Source organism: Anas platyrhynchos, chromosome 2, assembly GCF_047663525.1.
Source record: "Anas platyrhynchos isolate ZD024472 breed Pekin duck chromosome 2, IASCAAS_PekinDuck_T2T, whole genome shotgun sequence".
NCBI classification, from domain to species: Eukaryota; Metazoa; Chordata; class Aves; order Anseriformes; family Anatidae; genus Anas; species Anas platyrhynchos.
Window position 1 is genome coordinate 119579423 of NC_092588.1, and position 17355 is coordinate 119596777.

A 17355-nucleotide genomic window follows, 5' to 3' on the forward strand; every position below is an offset into this window, starting at 1 on the left:
GTTGGAATGGAAATGTATTTCCACACTCATGAACCTCATGAACTTCTACAGAGGAGTGCAATTGTTATTGTGTGCCTTTACACCACACAATAACATCTCTACACTTCCCTATACACCCCTATCTGGACAACTGGCTTTGAACAAGTGATGGTACTGTACTTCTGTGCCACACTTGTGAAATATTAAAACAAAACTATAAACAAAACTATAAACATGAAGAGACGCTGTTCCAACTAGTTTTGTCAGGAGACAACATTACTAAGTTTTCTGTATGTATAAATACTTCTTAATCAACTGGAAATTTCAAAAGGAGTTTTTGGTGTAGTGTGAGAGCTTGGCTGTAGAGCTGGAGTAGCTGACCTTCAGAACTGCAGACCTTGAAATCCATCAAGTGGATTATCTTTTTGAAATTTTAGTCTTGATTTGTTTTACTAATCTGTTGTACTTGGACTGATACTGGCCAGTCCATTAACTGCAGTACCAAAGAGTGCACAAGTAAAGACAGGTATCTTGGTAGGCAGAGTTACAAAAACCTTTTGGAAATGTCCGTTTATCTAGTGGTGCAGTGTGTGTGGAATACCCCAGAGGTTACTTTCTTTAAATATTCCCATTAGACTCCTAACAAAGGAGGAGTACTTTTGACTGGTTGCAGTCTTGTGTTTTGGAGTGTAACTGATATCTTGGGTCAGCTGCCGATACACCGATGTGCAGTGATACTTGAGATGTCACTGAATGTGTCCCATTTGGGCTCTGGACATGGCTGTATAAGGGTATCTCCTGTGGGAGGAAATCCCTGAAGAGATTGCTGGGAAGGTGTAAGCAGGGAGAGCAGAGTGAAGTCATTCTGTCATTTAAACTCATATTAGTATCTTGGTGTTTTGTTGTTGTTGTTAGTGGTGTTTTTTTTTTCAACCTTGTGTGTTTGACTTTTTCCAACATTATAAGATTAAATATTCCTTGAAAAGGGTACCAGATAGGCAGCAAACGTATCAGTCAATAAGAAATTGCCTTGGTATTCATCTTGTCTTTCAAACGATCAAAACTTACTATTTTTTCTTAGCCTTTTTAATGTGAGGATTAGCAGATGTTAAAATGTCCTTTACTTTGGTTGATGATCTCTTCATTATAAAACTGAAGACTTCTTAGGGAGGTTCAGAGCAGTTTTCAATGCCTTTCCTCTTGGATGAAAGCCAGAGGATTCCAGTATTGTCGTTCTGGCACAGTAGTTCTGTTTTATAAAAACAGGTGTCTACGTGTGTGTAATAAATCTAGCTGTGCTGATAAATCTGAACAGATAATTTAAAAGTCTGTATTACAGTGAGCAAGACTGATAATTTACCATGTCAATAAAACAAAATATAAGAGTCATTTATGCAATCTATGTAATGTACAGTAATTCTGTAACATAATGGATCCTCTGTGTAAGATACTTCAACATTTCTGTTCAAGATGTTTTTGATTAGTTGTTTGTGTATTTTCTTTTATCCCTCTGTCTTTCAGTTGAAATCTGAAAACCTCATTCTCTTCTTGCTCACAGTGGTATCAAACAGCCAGGTTAGCCAGCTACAGTTCATGACAACAGGTGTAAAATTAATGAGGAAACAGAGAACTGAATCATGCGGATTAAAAATATATGTAGTAAACTAAAATTATCAGCAGGGTAAAAATTATCAAAGAGTCATTTTTCCAAGTGATGTTCCGGTCTACTCTTAGAAATCAAGAAAGCTTTTTAATCCTTCCCATGTCACTTACATCAGACTGTTGCTAATTAAATTACTAAGATTCATCCGAGTCTTGGGTATTCTAGAAATCTCTGAGAAACGGACTGGCCATTTTAGCGCAACGTGTTTCATCATTATCATTGCGACTTGTTAAATACATTTTCTTAGAAATTTTTGGGATCTCAATTCTTATATCAGCTTAATGCTCTATAGGATTGGCATAATTATTGTCCTGCCTTCCTCCTGATCAGGATACCCAGCCAGAGCTAAGCGTAGCCTAGGTAAATTAATCACTTTTTTCAGTTACTTTCAGCCTGCTTTGATCACCCCAAGTTTAGGAGCATGAATTCCACGCAATCTGTCAGAGATGCCAGATGGAAGTGAGGGGTTGTTCAGTGCATTGTCTGAAATGTATGAATTCTCTTCAAACAGGGAAAACCATTTCAAGTATAGCACCTTTTTTATGTGTCCTGGTGCAACAGTAGTCATAGAATCTAGTTCTCATAGCTGTCTATCGTAGGGAGCCTGCAGGCATAAATTTAAACTTCTAAAGAGCAGTAGGATCTATAGGTGAGAGACTTGATGCACGTGCAAAATACTGTGAGAATAATATGTGCATTACACTTAAATTCAATTGTAACTACATTTTGTGACCAAGAGGAGGAATGAAAAATGATTTACAGTGTTGTAATTGTCGTTGCTTTTTCATGCATTTTGGTTTTGGAGCTCTTTTATTATATATTGCAAATCTCTCCCAGGTGAAAAATGGCAGGAAGAAAACCATGATGCTGATGACCATGCTTATAGAGTTGTGTGATAATCCATTCTAAATCAAATGATGATGTTCAATAAACAAACACCTACTGCAAAGAAAAAAAGCACTGGGACGTCTACACTACCCACTCAGTAATACTGCATTTCCCTCAATTGCCATATGTGTAATTTGAAAATAATTGCACCTAAATCAGCAAAACTATATCACAGCTCTAGAAAAGACAGAAATTAACTCATGCTAGGTGGTTACTGGAGACCTGCAAAAAATGCCACTACACACTGTGGAAGCACAGCATGTTGTAGTCTCACCATATCTGGCATAAATAGTTAAGAAACTGAAATGAACAGAAAACATATATAGCAGTGAGCTGATCAGGAGGAGCAGTGTGAATCAGGTTCTTGTGTTGTGAGCTGTTGTTGCCAGTTTTTACATTTTTTTATGTGGGAGAGTTCTGAGAGCAGACCCCAGTTTGAAATAAAGGCTACCATAGGGGTTGTCTTTGATGGGTCCATTCTTTACAACCAGTAACAAATGTATATTTAGACAAGCAGGTACTTGTCATAGCTTTTATACTTGCTTTCTTGCATGGAGTGATTTAAACTTTTATATAAAATGTGAAAAACAACGTACAAGTTTTTTTTACATGTTCCTGTTTCTTGTGAAATATAAAACTTAGAATTACCAAGATATAAACCTCTTGTAACATTTTTCTTGCAGAATTAATGTTAAGCCCTATAGTCACTACCAAGTCAATGTGTAGAATAATAAATAAAAAAAAAAAAACCCCAAGCCTTCTGTTTACCATTTCTATGCTCCGAAAATTCTGAGTTTTAACCATCTCGTTCAGCCCATGTATTATGTGCCCAGCATTTCCGCTGCTGAAGAACATTGATTTGTTGTGCAAAAGTTGATGATACTAATTAGTTTACCTGAGCTGCTGTCCTGAGTTTCTGCACAGTTAGCATGACGGGGCTGTTGACTGGGATGGGTAACCCAGATTCTGGAGGCAGACTCCTGAATTTGTTGAGGTAAATCTCAACAGTGTGCACAGGGCCTTTCTGAACATGCATGCAGTATGCCATGGATATTACACTTGTTGCATCTTGGACCTTATTTGAATAAAAATGTGGAGGCTTTACTCTTACAGATGGAAAATGAGTGGAATGGACAATTGGACCAGAATTGAATTAATTGTTCCAACACCAGCTTTCAAGTGAAGTTGGATTGAAATCACCTTGCTTGTGATTTAGAATTGAAGGACATTTTTAGACACCAAAACTAAACAGAAACAGAAGATCGAAAGTTACCATCTGGTTCATGGAGAACGATCCTATGCTTTTGGCAACACACAGTGTATGCATTCTCTGTAGTACTCTGATCAACGTTAAAAAGTAGTTTGTAACCATATATTAATGTGTTACATACATACAACCTCTAGGCTGCAGGTGCAGGCCATGCGTTGAAACACTGGCACAGAAAGCAAATATGACAGGCTGAATTCAGGCAGGAACAAAGAAAGTTTTTCTGAAGATAATGCAAATTTTCAGAAAGAATTGCACTGGGTTGACCAGGTTTTGGCACTGCAAACTAGATGCACTATTACCACAACCTTTCACAGCAGCCTTGCCTTATGATTTTTTTGTTGCTGTTTTTTTTAATAATGATGCAAGCTTTATTTTTTTTTTTTTGTACCAGGAGGAAAAGAAGCTAATTAAGTCCTTTACAAATACATGTGGAATATGCCATAAATAAAATCTTGTGTGAGTGCTACTTAAGGTTATAGTATTCATCTATCAGCCTCAGAAGAAAATTCCAATTATAATCCCAGCATGATGAGTGGTTTGTTATGTGTGTAGCGTGGATAGCATGATAGTTTACCTTCTGTTGATATACTGGTAATTTACTGAATAGTGGCATGAAATACTGATTTTTCTATGGCTGTCTAAAGGCATACTATAGTTGTAATGCTCCATGTTCTCCAGACTGAAGTGGTTTGGATGGCTTCTGTGTTTTATCAGGGTCTAGTTCTATGTTAAATGTGTTTTACCTTACAGATTTATCAGCTTTTCGTAACAATTTCTGAGTTGTCTGAAATACTCTGCCATCCCAAATCATTCAGTCTGTGTTACAGTCCCACAGACACCACGTCCTGACAGCTGCCTGTCCTGCGTGATCATCTGTGCTTTCATTCTCTTACAGAAAGTGTAATTAGAGAACAATGATTTAGCTTTTGGGTTGACATAATCTTCAAACTTACTGCCATATTATTCTCTTTTATCTGCTGCTGTCATCTTATCCAAGTATTATACATACCTCTTCTTTCTCTCCAGTTCACCTGCCAGCTCTCTGAGGTGGAATATCATGACCGTTAGCAATACAAAAACTTCTTGTCTAGGAGAGGAAAGGAAAGTTATGTCTCGTAGTCAACCTAGTGTGGGAATTCAGAGAGGCAGAATGTAATTAATTATCGAGCTTGAATTTTGGCCAAGGCAGTATTAGACTAGGAGTTACGGTTTATGAATTTTGTTCATCCCAGCGATGATAGGAGGAGCAGGAGGGAGACATGAGAGTGGGATTTTGTGCTAGCACGAAGAGTTTGGACTTGTACTGTGGCAGTATATTTTGGTTGTTACCACCCTGAGCTGTGCTGCTTTATGCCTCTGTGGCAGGAGGGTGGGGGTAAAAACGATAGCACAGCTTCAAATCAAATTATTTTCAGGATAAAAGTTGTTAATTATACATAAATCAACCTCACAAAAACAACCAGAGCATGAAAGAGCTACAGTGCATGCCCTCTGCCTTTCACAGGCCGTTTCCAATTCACTTGGTGCTTTGTGTTGTTTTTCTGAGGCAATTCTTTTCACTTTATGTGCATCAACACACATTTTGTCATAATTTGTTGATGGCAACTTTTGGGCCAGATCTGGCAAGTCTTTAGTAGACCGTTTAGCAACTGGATCAAATGTGAACCAGGTAGCTGTGGTACAAGTGATTTTATATTTCTGATTCCCCTGTTGTTTCTAGAGCTAATTTTTGTAGGGAAGAAACAGATGTCAGTGACAAGTATTAAGACTGAATGCAGACAGAATTGAAGGGGAGGAGAAGCTGTGTATCAACCGGGGCCACGCTTGTGCCATGTTTCTGGGAGCTTAGGCAGGCACCACCAGTGGGAATAGTTTCACGCACTGGTGAAAGGAGACTGGGGAGCAGAAGATGTGTCTTATCAAATCCATCTCTTCGGGTGCTGCAGAAATTAAGTTATTGTCGTGTTCCTTTTCACCACCAAAATATTCCAAATGTCATCTGTTACTTTACATTAAAATCATGTAGGGAAGTGATGTAGGAAGATTATTCAGGGTCCTAACTTTTCCAAATCTCTCGTTTTTATGCATTTGTCTTCTGAGATGCATGGTATGTGAAGTCTCGATATGCTTCTGTTCTTAAACACTAAGAAAAATAATTCAGAGAGAATTAGATCTGTTTTTCTTCTGTCTCTAAGGAAATGCTTGTGTTCTGAAAAGGTTGTAGCAGCACCGCGCTGTGTAATGGTTCTGCTGTCCTTGTGAAATGAGATGTACTTTGTCCTTTTAAAATTAGAACTACTTAAGAGATGCCGCAATTATTGTGAAATTGCAAATCATCTTTCTCCTGAGAGGAGGTGATTTTCTTTGCTGAAGGAAAGTTGGAATTAATAAGTGCATAATCGATGAAAATAGTCATAATGTCATAATGGGCATTGAAGTTTGTTTCTGCAGGAATAAATGATAATGGACAGGGCAGGAACAAAAGGAGGGTCAAACTTCACAGCCAGCATTCTCTTTCTTCTGTCTTTAGGCTGAATTGTTGTATAACCAGGTAGTTGTGTAAGGTGTGTTTCACTGCTTAAAAGAGAAGAAATAAATGATATAGAAAGTGAACTGAAGATTGGAGAGGAAAAAGACAAAGAACAAAGAAAAGATTATAATCAGTAGGTAATGTTTTAAATTAGTACATTTCTATGTCTAAGTATAATTTCTGGGTAGTACTTTGAGCCTACAGTCACAGGAAGTCTTCTGCCCTTCTGCTCATGTCATTAGTGTAGTTACATGAGCCATGCCTACTCCATATTGAGCAACCAACGCAAGAAAGGTAAAGGGTTGGCCAACCCTTGCTATTTTGCTCTGGCTGTTGCTCGAAAATCACTGCAGGAATCAGCGGAAACTTTCAGGCTCCTCCTGTGTTGAGGCTGAGCACTCATCCCCCAATGAGGACAGCAGCTGAGGACCTCTGTGGGGTGGCTGGAGGTGTCCCAGCACTGACTGCGGTGGGCTCCAGCAGGGTTTGAGCTGCATGGGTGTGCAGTGGTTTAACAGGGCACAGGGATTTTGCCTATGCTAACCAAACTGACTCTAGTTCCTGCTGCTTGCATGCCCTACAGCTTTCCCACCACTGGTTGCACAGCCATCTTGTGTCCCCTTCATGTGTGCAAGGATGGTCAGAGGTACCCTCAACTCATCACCTCTCACCAAAGTCGCCAAGGTTTGAGGTAACACCAGGTTTTTAGCTGGCTTTAACCGGCCTGCCAAAGGTGCTTTATTTTCCCTGTTTAAAACAAGGAGGATGTTGGGATTCTTGAAGGAGAGGCTACCAGATATTTTCTCATTGTAAAACAATGTCTTTTTTTCCTGGCTTTTATCTTGGAAATCAGCAAACGGTTTTGGCTGATGTCAGAAACAAAATAGCCTGAGGCAGACATCCAACATGGAAAGTTTCAGCCCAAACAATTAGTCTGGCAAAATTATAAGCAAGTGAAAATTGGATCTTATGGGAAGCATTGGATAATCCTTGGTAACAGGCTGTTACAGTTGCCACCTATGAGTATTGAATTTGCAGGAAAACCTTCTTTTGAACATACGTGCAAATAGCACACACCCGAATCATAGAATCATTAAGGTTGGAAAAGACCTCCAACATCATCTGGTCTAACCAACCCTCTACCAACAATGTCACCCACTAAACCATGTCCCTAAGCACCACGTCCAAACTTTCCTTAAACCAGAGATGGTGACTCCACCAGCTCCCTGGGCAACCCGTTCCAGTGCCTGACCGTTCTTTCTGAGAAGAAATGTCTCCTCATTTCCAACTTGAACCTCCCCTCGTGCATCTTGAGGCCATTCTCTCTTGTGTTGTCGATAGTTATCTGTGAGAAGAGGCCGACTCCCAGCTCCCCGTGCCTTCCTTTCAGGTAGTTGCAGAGAGCAGTAAGGTCTCCCGAGTCTCATCTCCAGACTGAACAACCTATCTCCCTCAGTCGCTCCTCACAGGACTTGTGCTCCAGACCCTTCCCCAGCTTTGCGGCCCTTCTCTGGCTTCAGACTCTTCATCAGATACTTCAGACTCAGTCTGTTAGGCACGGCATTCTTCTGAATTGCATATCACTTAATTAAATAATCCTCTTTAGTGCACAAGAATCGCTCTGTCTTAATATGGCTGCAGCTAATTGCATGTTGTTAAACCTGTTAACTGGTTATCAACTATTTGCCTAGTTTCAGTTTTAGAACAGCAAACTGAGGACCAAGTGCTTAGTGTCATTTATAACCATTACTATGAGACATATTAGAGTAATTATAACATGTAAATCCTCAAAAAAAAAAAAAAAGTACAAAATCTAAAATCCTCAAAAATGTACAGTGAATTTATCTTATAAAGGGTCAGTAATTGAAACGCTGTTGTGACATAGAAAGCTGCATTGCAATTAACTCAGGAAAACAATAATTTAGCAGAAAGCCTTCAGTCTTCATTCTTCTAATACATAATTTTGGCCATTTTCATATTGCGTTGTTCTCAGCAAGAGGCAGACGAAGGCTTTGGCTGAATATTCCCTACCCCTAGCTAAAAGATTCTGTTGTTTTCATTACGTTTCCCTCACATAATCATTCACTGTTGATTTCAAAAAGCCTTTAATACTTTTTCTTTTTGAGTGCGTGTCCTAAACAGTAAGCTGACCCAAAACAAAATGTGATTTATTGCCTTACGACCTTAGACCCAACTTTTCTTTCTGGAAAGCAGCATATGAACCTGGGTGTTAACTGCAACTTGAGCACGGATAATTCTTCTCCTGAGTATGCTGCTCCGGCTGTAGCCTGGGACGTATACCCGTTTATGGGGACAGTCATTTCATAGTGTTATCAGCAGAGCTGTATACTTTTGGGTTGCCTGACTGAACCCAGAAAATCAATGTCCAACATTAAACAACTGGATTTGGGACTTGATTTCAGGAATCTCTGCTACTTAGTTCTCTGGTAGATGCTTGTCATTTAGGGCATACAAGAGGGAAAATTAAAAAAAAAAAAAAAAAAAAAAAAAGCAGAGCATGTGGAAATTCATTGTCTGTGCATGGCACATGTGATCAAATCCTGCTGGAAACCCTTAGTAAGAGAAGTGATGCACAGTTAAAATGGTAATTTGCTGTCTGTGTAACTTCTGTAGGGAGAGGAAAGGTGGGTTGCTGGATCTTCAGATGGTTGCAATGAGAATGGTGGTGACTTTTCTGGTTTTACTCACCGTCCTGGCACAGGAGCATGGCTTGGCCCAGCTTTTCCTCCTCCACCAGCCTTTCAGAGTGTGCAGAGCCCAGGATCATTTTGCTCAAGCCCAACGGCACCATGCCTTGCAGTCAGCCCTAGCGTGATGGGAAGTGATGTGAGAAGGAGGCAGCGGTGGGGCAAGGAGAGAAGGAGTACAGCCATACTGCAGTGTTTTGTGAAACAAATGATCACACAGCAGGGGAGAAGCTGACTCTCGTGCACTGAGATCTGCATCACACGTGCTGATCATGGTCAGTGACCTCCCCACGTGCAGGTCTGTGTATTGCAAGTGGTTAAGGCTTGCCAGCAAAGGACTGACTCTGGAAGAAAGTGAAGGCTGACTGTTTTTGGCAGAGAATCCCCGCTCCTTGCAGAGCCACTTGGAGACTTGCACAGACCATGAATTTTGCAGTCTTTTCCTTTGTGGGGCTTCAAAGATGGATGGCAGATGGAGTAAGTTCCCTTGGTTATTCAGTTCTGCAACTAAACCTGCTTTCTATTTGTGCCTGTGTGAGCTCATTCATTTGCATTCCAGTACTGCACTCTTACTTCCTTCTTTTCCCCTTGATTATCTTATTGTGGACCCTCCCCCACCCCCCACCCCCCAGTCCAGTGTCATACCTCTAAGTCCATGCAGACGTGGGGTGGTGATACCTGTTCAACGTAAAGCTGGTGGAAGTGTCGGCAGTCCCATGGAAGGGGCCATGAGGGACTAAGTCTGAGATGTCACTTGTCACTGGAGGGTGAAGGCTGTGTCCCGGCAGGTGCTCTCAGCCCAATGCGGGGCCATCTAGACACGTTAACCTAACGAGGACTTCATACCTAGCTCAGCTCTTCCATGTAGGGCAAGGCATGCTGGCAATGGACCAGGACTTCCCAGCAGTATCATCCAGCCCTGCCCAGGATGTGTTAGGGCCTCGTAAACGTCTTAGCCTGTTCTTAACATAGTTCTGGGTGGCAGTGGTTGGTATTTTCATTTGGAATGGCTGATTCTTAGGTTCCTTCAATAGTTTTGCTTCTAGCATTCCTTGCTACAGTTTATTACATGTATTACATATTTAAAACTTCCCTGTGGTCCCCACTGTTCTGCAGCAAACTGTACACCCCAATAGATGGGGTCTGCACTTCCCCATAAATTCTTTGCCCCATCTGTTTTCAGATTAAGTGATGATGGAGGAAGAGGGAGGGTGCGGGGAAAGAATAGCATAATAAAACTCTTCTGTTGCATCACTTATAATTCTCAAAGAATGTTCATAAAAATTGATGTTGCTTTTCTTCAAGCTGCTGGGGGGCACAAATCTTTAGTCAATTAAACCCTTATTTGGGGATTTTTTTTTTTCCAGCAAGACTTTTTAAATGTCTTTATGCTGTCTGGTGTCATTTTACTAGCTAAAATAATCAGACAGCTTTTGCATATTTGTAGGTATATATTAGATAAGCAAGTAATAATAGGAAACATGAAAATATTGTTCAAATTAGGAATTAAAAGTTGATGTAATCTGAATGTGAAACACCTGAGCTGGAATTGTCTGACTAGTTTAGGTCATGCAATGGGAAAAATAATGAAAAGGAAATGTAAGTATATTTGAAATACTTTCCTGATACAGTATTCAGTGATACTGGGTAAAGCATAATATTATCTAAAACTCAGTATTGCTTTTTTTGATCATCTCTTACATTATTGTAGGGTCAATCAACATAAAATAAGATCTGTGAGCCTCCATTTTCCCTGGTAGCTGTAAAATGTTATCCTGGTAATTTGTTTTTGAGCAGGTGAATGTGGCTGTTCCTACTGTAGTCCTAATTTTCATTTTGAATAGAGATACTGATCTAGCAAACCGTACTTGGTTTGTTTTTTAAAAAAAATAACAAAGACGAAACAGACTGGTAGAATATCTATAGGCCATATAGGAACAAATGTATCTAAAGATACTAGATCCTTTTCATAACAGGTCATCCCTTTTACTCAGTGTAGATTGTGCTACTGCTTTTTTTTTCCCTCCTTTTCAGTTCCGTTGAGGGCTGGTATCCTGAGAAGACCTCCATTCCTTGCACTTTGTGTCTGACCTCCCAACAGCAGTACTTGTTTACCTAGAGAGATAATTGTTTTCTGGAGAGCATCCAGCTGATAACTTACTTTTTCATTAGACCCCTTTTTCCTATTAGTTATCTCCTGTTTGTCGATCTGTGTCATTTGATAAAACTAATTAGGTAATAAAAGACTGTTTCTGAACTCCTCCCTTTAATTTTGGCATGGTGAAATGTACTTCTTGGCACCTTACTCTTTCCTCATAAAGACAGCCTTCAGTTGACAAACAATTTTAATCCAAAAGAAAACAAGCCAGTTCACTCATCCTCTCTTGATATATCCCTTTGCCAGAACAAAATAGTTCCTAACAAATTATTTGTACCGAAGATAGTGACATAACCCTGGCTCTGTTTTAGAGTTTTGCAAATGTTTGCAGAGCATCTCAGGAGGCCAGACTAAAAATACTCAATGAAACCATTCAGCATTCTACTAAGAGTGTTTTGTTTGCTAGGACTTTCCTCCCTTCAGAAAGTGCCCCCCCACAGCTGCATAGCATTTATTAGAAGATGATACAGCTATAAGGTAGAAGCATCACATTTTATAGTTTATATGAAAAATTAGTCTGTTTGTGTGTCCTTTTTGGAAAAAGGAAACATGTTTTGTTAAAAAAGCAATTTGAGTGAAAGGAAGGTGTATTTATGGCTTCAAGTTGAAATACACCATCCAAAGAGGAAGAACCTCATCGGGTTACCTTTTTTTTTTTTCAATTTGAAGGTTTGAGGTGTCATGGTAGGCAGCATTTCAAGGACAGATAGCAAGGAATTGCCATTTCTACATGGTCAATGATCTCTATTAGATCCTAGCATAGTAGAAATTGCTTGAGGATGCTGGTGGATTTTTTTCTGTGGTTGCTGCATGTGTGCACCCCAGGAAGAGGAGTCTCAAAGCTTGTGGAATATGGAAGTATCCTTGTTCACCTCAGATTCTTAGCTGAAGCTAACCCCACATGCTCTGCTGAGAAATTGAGATCTGCAAGAATCACTGTGGTGCTCCAGAAGTTGGAAATATGTATTGGATCTACAAGGGTCCTAACACCCAGCCCACCTGAAACTGGAGGGAAAACATTGTCCAGGTTCAAAATGTTTTAGAATGAGCAAATTAGTTCAAGTAGGGATTTCCAAAAGTTGGTATCTAGCCTGGCTGATGCTACACGTGACCTCCCATTGGGTCCAGAGCAGCCAACAGAGGCCAGGGAGGATACCTGAGGTCATGTGTGGACAACTGAGTTAAACTCTTACCTAGTCTGGGTATCTATCTCAGCATAATCTCAGTTTGGAAAAAAAAAAATATCCAATCCAGTGAGATTAGACTAATAGAAGGATCTTTTCAGAACCTAGCCTGTGTTTTACACTGAGATATGTCCTGTCTCTTAGAAAAGTGACTTCTGCCTGTTTATTATTTAGTGCTAAATGCAACCAGCATTTTGTTCAGGTCTGAATAAATGTTTTGATATTAGTTGCATTTTTCCTGTGCACTAGATTTACTTCCATGTCAGAAGTGTGAACCATGGGGATGTTCAGAATCCTTTTTGCTAGCAGGGATTTGGAGTACTACATCTTCAGGGAAGCAAGAGCCCCAGAATAGCAGCATATGAAATTTTAAAATCAGTGGTATGATAAACTCAGATAGTATCAGGGTATGTGTGTAAGTGAATCATATGATAAATAAATTATGGGCGATAGTGAGATGCAGTTATAGCAATAAGAAGTGACTGATTTCAAATGAAAGAAAAAATGAGGTTTGTACTTTTTGTTTGTCCTAATTGGATTTGGAAAAAGTTTTGACTTACTTTCTGCTTCTGAACATTTTTTTGTATCCTCCCTAAATGCATTTATATCCAACTCTGACTCAGGGGCATTTAGCTAAGATGCCTGAAATGGCTCTTACACTCTGGCACTGCTGCTTTTCCTATCAGGAACACCCCTGAGCTGCTGAAATTTATGTATACCATAGTAATGTAAGCTAAAATTTTTGGTCTTTTTGATGAATTCACCTTGTATACTTAAGCAGATTTGATTCTGCATTTCTAGTATTAAACACAGAAACTTCCAAAGGAAGTGCCAAATACCACTGCTGGGGAGTTCTAGTCATGGACTGGCCTGCTGCTGTGTCACATCTGATAACTACTTTTTACTCAGAAGCAACTCTGGAAACCTAAATGACCAAGCCTGTTTACCTTGCATGCTTTCATTTAATATACTGTCCATTTTCACTTCAGGTTTCTCAGCCCTTGTGGATAAAATTCAGTGCCACAGGAAGACCCTAGAAAAGCCCTGCACGACTTGCTCCAGTGCCGAGCGGTGCATCGGTGACTTACATTGAGAGTGGTGTCACTTGTGTCTTACTGTGGGCAAATCCTCCAGGATTGTAGATTTGCTAAGAGGTAGTGCTGAGGGTCTCTGTTCCCAGGCAGCTCTGCAGTGCTCAGCAGCGTGACACCCGTCCCTGGGAGGGTTCAGCACTGTCTGCCTGCCCTGTGGTGGGTCAGGGTGCCAGAGATGCTCCTGCCAGCAGGGGTGCAGGCTCTTGCTGGCCTGACACCAAAACAAGGGCACAGACAGGGAACAGAGAAGGCTCCAGCATGGTTTTGAATAGAGCTGCTACTGGTTTCTCTGCCTTGACTAAAGGTTGAGCCTAGAAAAGTCTGCATTTGTCGAGATCATGGCAAGGGACTGAAACTGCCCAGTGTTTACAGCTGCCGTCCTGCCCTGGGCAGTGCAGCAGTAAGTGAGGAGGTGCCGTGGAGCAGGAGTGCTGCTGTGGGCATCCTGGCAGGAGCTGGCGTAGCACTTCTGCTGCTTTTTGTCTGGACAGGGCAAGAGCACTCTCCTGCCCGTTGCTAGTCCGTGCTGGCAGAGGGTACCAGGGACAGGACGAGCAAACCTCTTCATCCCCAGCCAGCTCACAAACAGAGGCAATGCGCTTTGATACAGCGCATCCCTTGCAACACATATTAAAACTCAGCTGTTAATACACTGTGGATTAAACCATTAATGTCCCTATTTTCACTCCAGTCTTTTATATCACAGGCACAATACAGGATGAAGAGTGCAGAGCTAGAGGTGTTACTGGTGAACAAGGAGAGCTGTGTCCTGGTTAGCAAGTAACCTCACAGCTTCTCATGGATTCATGATGGGTCCTTACACAGTGTGCGTGTAGTTGCAGTGACGTCTGCAGGATTTCTTCTACTGTAAGGATTCCTTTTTTTGCCATTAGATTTGTTTAAGGTTCAACTAAATTGTGCCTAGGTAAGGCAATTATTGTGATTTTTTCTGAATGTTCAAATCACAGAAATACCTAAACCTATTAGAAGGTTTTAAGGAGAAGAAATAACTCTATTTCACTGTTGTGTTAATGTGAGCTTTGTTGGCAATTCAATAGTGAATAGCATTTTGCAGTGCTTTTGTCTGATACTAAAAAAAACACAGTCTTTTCAGACATATGCCAAAGTTACATGGAATACAAGTAAAAGCTAAAATTCAGCATATCTCTTGCAAAGAAAGATGAAAACTGGAAGGAAAATATACTAAATCAAGGTGCAAGTGAGATGTGACAGTGGCTTTCTTTGCGAAATTTAAGGCAGACAGGGAAACATGATAAAAGCTAAATAATAGCTAGTTCTAGCAAAGAGTATTTGTCTTCAAAGGGCTATAAAGATTTTTATGAATTCCAAAAGATCCATCAGAGGGATGGACGATGGGTTAGTTTACAGATACTGCAGCTGAAGCAAAGAAATAACTGTCGATAGCAGAGCCCAAATGAGATATGACTGAGGTATTCCAGGTCTCCAGCCTTGTTCTCCAGCTCTTTGACTGTCACACCAGACTGACGCCAAAACATCAGGAAGGTCTACAAGTTCTTTCTGTTTTTTAACTTGTTTAGCAACATCAGTTCTTCGTAACAAACATCGTTTGTACCGCAGATGCATAAAAGTGGATTTAGCGTGTCTGCTTCCAAATACATTATATTTTTAGGAACTGTAGAATTTTCCCCTGTTCTTAACCATTTCCTGTGGTTTTATTCTGGACTGTGATGCATGAAGAAGACTATTTGTGTGATGTAGGTATGAGAATAGAAATTGTACGTCCTGAGTTTACAGATACCGCTCAGGATGATGATCAGTCCTTTAAGCATGATAAGAACAGGTGAATTTCCCCATCTGCAATAGGATATTTGCCTTGTTAGAAGCATGTAGGAGACATGCGATTTGAAAAGCAGTGTGGGATCCATGTAGTAAAAGTGATGTTAAATCAGTGAGAACGGAGTGATGGCATCCACTTGTGGTAAGCAGTGAGCGAATTAAGCTAAATGGAAACAAGACAGGCTGGAATGGCTGTTAAGACATGGAGGTAATTGAGAACAATTAACTCTGTGTAGACAAGATCTACATAGGCTATTTGGACTGAATGGTATTATATGAGTAAAGGGTGCAGGATTAGACCCATTGTTTATAGGTTTACCTTGTGCTTTAAACTGTGTGGATGAATGGTGTTACACAAATGTTAGTCATAATTATTATTTAATTATGACCACATGTTTACTTTGAACATAGTCCTGTACTTAATATGTAAGGAAGCCAGGATAATGCTGCAGCTTCGGTGTGCGAGCTCCTGTTTGCCAAGGAGCGTTTCGCTCATGGCTTTTCCTTTTGAATGATGAAAAAGACTTCCCAGACTGTGAAGCTGCACTGGTTGTGGTATGTAATGGGCTTTAATAAAAATACCATCAACTAGAACATTTTGAAACAGATGTATCTGAGATATCATTAATTTTAATTACTTAGCATTTTATTAAATGTGCTGGTTGTATATCATTTCAAGATATCTCAGATGCCAGTATTTCATTCTGGTTACATTGAGAGTGCAGAAAGCAAATCTCATGGTATGATTCATAAGATGAGCAGTGCTACAGAATTTCTATAATTCATGTGTTGCTACTTGCATTTGCATTTAAATCTTTAAAATGTTATAAAATTTCAGATTCTTTAAACATTAATCTTTTTTTTTTTTCTAACAAGAATGAAGTTATTCCTTCTTTAACCCTGTTTTGAGGTTTTCCTTTTCTCAGATCTTCCATTTCAAATGCTGAGGAAGGCTTGAGATAAGTTTGTGGGTGGCTAAAGATGTAAGTAGGGAAAAGAGCTTACTATTTTTTTTAATCTTTTTTTTTTTTGAGGATCCTGATAAGAAGTATAATTTGGAGGGGTATATAATTTGTCCTTGGTTACAAGAGATAGGATGCGGTTCTATCCTTGTTACTAAGTTAATGCTTCTTATAATGGAGAATTTTAGCCTTTACTTTAGGCTACTTCTAGTGCTTTGATCTGAGATATCTCACTCTGTGCCTGGCTTTTTACAATGATCATGGGTGCTACTGAGAGGGAAAAAGACCTCTTTGAGCGGAGGCACAGAGGACTCACAGAAGGGACAGCTTGGTTGATTCAAGAAATACTGGTCTTCCCTTTAATCTGGTAAAAGGAATCTTCCCATTCCTGATTCTGTTCCCAAATCCTGTACAGTGACTGCAGCCCATGTTTTTCTCATGGTTTAAGGCACTACTTCATACCCTGTGTGCCAGGTAACCTCCCCTGATGTGCTTGCCCCTCAGTACACCAGCTTGTGAACCAGTGCATAGAAGATGACCTGTGAGTCTTCTGTTCACGTCCGACTTGAGGTGACTTAACACTGACCATGCTCACCAAAAACACATACATCTTCTGTGTCTCAAGCTTTCTGTGCTTTGGTAGCCAGCATGGATTCTGAGATGTCCTGAATGCCTGTTTACTTTGTGTGGAGATGGCATTTCCAACGACTTTAAAAAAAAAAAAAATCATGTAGAGTAAGTGTCCCTCTTCTAATGGGAAAGGGGAAGACATAATGCATAATGGCTCCAGTAGGAAAGAAGAAACTTCAAATAAACTTTGAACACTTAATACTTTCTTTTTCTTTTTCTTTTTCTTTTTTTTTTTTTTTTTTGAACCTTCACACGGAAAGACAATCTGTTCAAGATAACAGTTCCTACTTGAAAACAAAGAATTTTATTAGAGGTAATCTGTGTTTTATTTGAAAAGATTTCTGCAAGGAAATTTGGTTTTGAGAAACTATCTCACTCCTTCGGTTTATTATTTTGGTGCAGAAATGAAGGTAAAAATAATTTGTGAATGCAGTTTCCCTGCAAGGGCTTGAGTTTCTGCCCAAGGCTGAA

General features: G+C 40.0%; 1 protein-coding gene across 7 annotated transcripts in view; it reads left to right on the forward strand.

Annotated features, from left to right (window-relative positions):
- THRB (thyroid hormone receptor beta) overlaps positions 1-17355 on the forward strand; it is a 166492-nt gene that overhangs the window by 69018 nt on the left and 80119 nt on the right. The window contains exon 1 of one of the 7 annotated variants that reach the window (XM_038174584.2): positions 14218-14341. The exons of the other annotated variants lie outside the window; for them this stretch is intronic. The gene's annotated coding sequence lies outside the window, so the exon portion shown is untranslated. Of the gene's footprint in view, positions 1-14217; positions 14342-17355 lie in introns of those variants that run through there. 7 annotated transcript variants of the gene reach the window in all.